General features: G+C 39.6%; 1 long non-coding RNA gene across 1 annotated transcript; it reads left to right on the top strand.

Annotated features, from left to right (window-relative positions):
- The first annotated feature begins 740 nt into the window (after positions 1–740).
- On the top strand, positions 741–1,894 carry LOC106942023 (uncharacterized). Its single transcript, XR_001423524.1, has 2 exons — positions 741–978; positions 1,315–1,894. It is a non-coding gene; the product is annotated as an uncharacterized LOC106942023 (long non-coding RNA).
- Positions 1,895–4,442: the final 2,548 nt, after the last annotated feature.

Below are 4,442 nucleotides of genomic sequence, written 5' to 3'. Positions count from 1 at the left end.
CTTGTTATCAGTATTGGACCAAAGAAAGCAAGGCAGTTGCAAGCCTTTGAAATTGTGACACTTTTGATGGGTCAGATAGATTCAAAAAACTGTAACAGCAGCTGCGTGGGGGGAGGGGGCCCAATTAATTTTTTTTCAGGGGGCCCAAGATTCCTGGCAGCGCCCCTGGATAGAGAACTGGTAGCACATCTCCCTCTTCTCAGCAGGAGAAGTAGAGAGAGAAGGGGACGAGGGGATGTTGCACAACAACATAACCTTTCTTTAGGCATGCTAAAGAAAGGTATACCTAAACTCAGACATGTAAGAACAACTGAACCTAGGGTGATGAAATAACTAAGAAAAAACATTACTAAAATCACCACACAAGGATTAAATAAAAAATAAACTATCACTAAACAAAGCTCGATATAGAATCAGACATACAAGAATAACAGAACCTAAGGTAATTAGAAACACTATGAAGGACTGAAAATAAGGAAATAAGGAAAGCAACAAGACAATTCTAATCACACTAAATAACCTCAAATAATAAAACTGAAAATGACCATGAAGGGCTAACTAAAAGTGAACTAAAAACATAGTGATAAATATGAAAAAGCAAAACCAAACCCAAAAACCCAGAGTCCTGATAATAATGCTGTATTGCGTTTCAGTTCATTTGCTGTATTGTGTAACCCGAGTGTAGATGTTGAGTTCCATTTTCTGGTTCTCTACTATTTATTCCCTTTGTCTTTCAAAATCTCGCGATAGTTGATCTATAACTGCATTTCTCACGAGAATTTCTAAGCAGCCAATCGTTGTTGAGTGTTTGAGTCACATGTACCACCGTCAGCCCATTAGCTAGGTATATTAGCTGGAGCGAGAAGTATGGAAGATCAGAGCGTGTTTGGGAGAGCAGAGCTGCAGAAGTCTCCTGTCGTGAGCTGAGGGATAAGAGAAACACAAAACCGATTGTATGCCTTATGAACTGCAGAATTGGTGAGTCATTTTATGTTATCAATCCGGATGCTCTATTGTGACTGAACAAATTGGAGAACAATGAGGTGCCTTAAATACTTATTTATTTTAAAAAGTATTTGCCTAGCTTAATGATTTTTACATTTTTGGTGTCGATTGATTTTGTATGGAGAATATTTATTGACTTTTTATGAATAAGATTTATCTTGAATTTTTGCATTTGGAAATACATTGATTACCAAAATGATGATTGGATTATTCATAGTGCAATGAGTGCCAATTGTTGTTTTTTTTTTGTGTGCACACTGGAATGTTTTGATTATATATATTTGAGACTGGTCCTGCTTTAATATACAGGCCAGGTTCGATGGCGAGCTGAAGAATCAGGTCCAAGAGCCTAAAAGGATTTCACCTGTGGTGTCAAAAGATGTGGTTTCCCCACCAGGCTGGTGGGAGACTTCCTGCAGCCCATGAAGAAAACTGTTTCCACTCTGATCTGACTTTTGTCAGCCTAGGAATTGCAGCAAGCGCTCTAACCAACTCACCTGACCCTGTTGAACCACCCCAGTTCGGGGGGTTTATAAACTGAATGGTGTGGCTACGGAGCTAATTATGTTTCTTTTGTTTAATTGTTTTCTTTGTTTGTTTTTTTTATTTAATATGGCCATTTGAATGTTTTTCTTTCCCTTTCTTATTGTAATGTATATATGTACATAATTATTCACTGAGAATACAAGACACTCACATCTGCAAACTCCAGTGGTCTACTCCAGTGGTCCCCAAACTTTTTCCTGTGAGGGCCACATAACTTTTCCCTTCTCTGGTGGGGGGCCGGAGTCAGTTTGTAACAGAAGAAGTTTGACGTTTATCACCTGCGCTGCCGGAAATTATTGGCCGGGGGGGGAGGGGCGTTTCTCGATTGTTTTTTACCCAGAAAGCACATGGGCAAAAACCGTGACTGAAACGGTCACTGGGACTGACTGGTATATATTCCATTGAAGGAAAATAACTTTAACATATTAATTTCTCATATGTTAACATAAAGGCTCATTTTGAAGTATAAGCTGCTACTTACAGGCATCGCTTCGAAGAACTCGACCTGGAATGCGGCGTTCATAACAGACACGTGTGTTCATCTGCTCTACTGCTAGGAAACAACCGTACTGATTAAATAACATAAAAGTCAAGCAGTTCCCTAAAAGTGCAACAGATGGCAGCAATGCGCCATGCAAAACAAAACACCCACAATTTACAGGACACACTTCGTGCTAAAGAGCCCCCTGGTGGTTGAAGAAAAATCCACATATAAACCGGAAAATACAATATATGAAAAAAAAAAAATCTGAATGCTCTCTGGCATTGTTCAGGGGGCCGGACCAAATGTGGAGGCGGGCCGGATCCGGCCCGCGGGCCGTAGTTTGGGGAACTCTGGTCTACTCCTTTATGAGTCGTATGTTGACTTCTGAGAACTAGCCCATTGATGACCTTGTTGGTCATGATCTATTTCCAGTTATTTAGAAATATAGTATACTGTTTACACAGATATGCTACAATTGCCTCAAAAAAAAAGATATTCAAATTCAATAATGATTCTAAGAACGGCAACCACACAGTTTTCAATGCTTTAGGAAAAAATAAAGATAAGTTTTTAAAAATAATAATAATAAGAGGACAAAATATTGTTGTACAACTTGTTGAAAATCAATAAGCAGTAGGGAAATGATCAATTTAGAAATTTTAATATGAAGTTTCCACTTTAGCTGGAGTTTTTGAACAAGTCAATGAAACCTGGTTCTCCAATATCAACAGGATTTTGGTCCAGACTGGAACTGCTAAAAACTGGTGAAATTGGTCAATTGTTGCTGTTCATTAACACCAGTGGTTCCCAAACTTTTTTTTCTGTGCCCCCCCAGCGGTTTCCAAATATTTTCTGCGCCCCCCACCCCCTATGGATTAACGGGGGGGGGAGGGGGGGGGGCATCGACTTCTTTTTGGGGCAAAATGAATGTACGTAGCTGAAAATAGACACCAACATCGGTAGCCTACAAGGTACTTGTTAAGCTTGTTAAGCTTAAGGTTCTGTATTGATATTAGCTAGTCATCTTTTAGCTAACATTACCTGCATCCAACAGCTTTACTCAACTCAGTCGGTTAGTTTGGAGGGAAAAACTGTGAAAAGTTCTTTGCGTTTTGCTGGTTTGCTGCCGTGATTCTAACACACCTGTAGCTCCGCCCAGCAGCAGCAGGTCTCCTTCACAGGTGGAAACCCAGCGCGAGCGTGTAGCACTCATATTGCGTTTATAGGCGGCTCGGAAAAACAGGTTACAACATGTTAACAACGGATTAAACAGTTTTAACTGTTGATAAAAGTGACAGAGGACATAAATATGGGAAGTGTGGAAGCCTCTACTGTATCAAATTGACAGGAATAACAGAGTTGGCCATTCTAAGGTAAAAACCCAGCACATACAGTGGTCATGTTTTTTTTTTTTTTTCATCCAGACGGCTTCCCGCGCCCCCCCTGCAATGACACGGCGCCCCCCCTAGGGGGCGCGCCCCACAGTTTGGGAACCTCTGATTAACACTAAAGTACAGCAAATATACTGTCTGCTTCTAAAAACTTAGATTAATGTTACATGTTTTATTATTAGCCATGGCTGCTAATTACTTCACCAATAACAAAGGAAATAATATTAGGGCTTTTGGTGAATTTCTTATCGTTCAACGTCAACATCCTCAATCTATCTTCTTTATTCCCGATACATAGAAGGTCCATATTGATAACCATATGGATAAATAACCAGAGACATTCTGTCATGTTACTTTGCTGTTGCAGCTGTCAGAGCTTTACTGACCTTTTTCAAATTCTTTATTAAAATCAGAGCCTTTAAGACAGTTTGCCTGGTTTGTGGTGAGTGCTGTGTATAGGGTTGCCACCCGTCCCATAAAATACAGAATCGTCCCGTATTTGGTTGTTAAATGTTGCGTATTGAACACAATTTGTTCCGTATTTCTATAAATGTCCGATAGACATGCCTATCACACACATATCAACACTAAGTGTAATTATAATGACCAATTTAAAACAAAGGAAATATTAAGGTCAGCTAAATTGTCATGGCGGGAGCTACACAGGACCCCAGAACGCAACAGACCGACGCTATTGTACGAAGCTGAAGTTGGTTTCCAATTCCAGCTTCCGATAGCTAAAGGGCGATTCCACTTAATTTTTCACAACCTTCCGCATCATTAATCGACTGCAGTTTAAAATCTACTATACCTAGACACTTCAGACCTGGACTAGATTATTCTGCTCTAATAGCAGAATATTTAAAACCATGTTTGGGATTTGTGAAACCTTTTTCTGATTTGTGAAACTTCAATAAAGGTTGATTTTTACCACTTATTTGCATCTGGATCACACTAGAACTGGCCTAATTCCAAATCTACAAGACCTAGACTCTTCAAACTTGGACTAAATTATT

Source organism: Poecilia latipinna, unplaced genomic scaffold (assembly GCF_001443285.1).
Source record: "Poecilia latipinna isolate Pla-1442-1.1 unplaced genomic scaffold, P_latipinna-1.0 Scaffold3991, whole genome shotgun sequence".
In the NCBI taxonomy this organism is placed as follows: Eukaryota; Metazoa; Chordata; class Actinopteri; order Cyprinodontiformes; family Poeciliidae; genus Poecilia; species Poecilia latipinna.
This window is presented reverse-complemented; position numbering and strand designations above follow the sequence as displayed.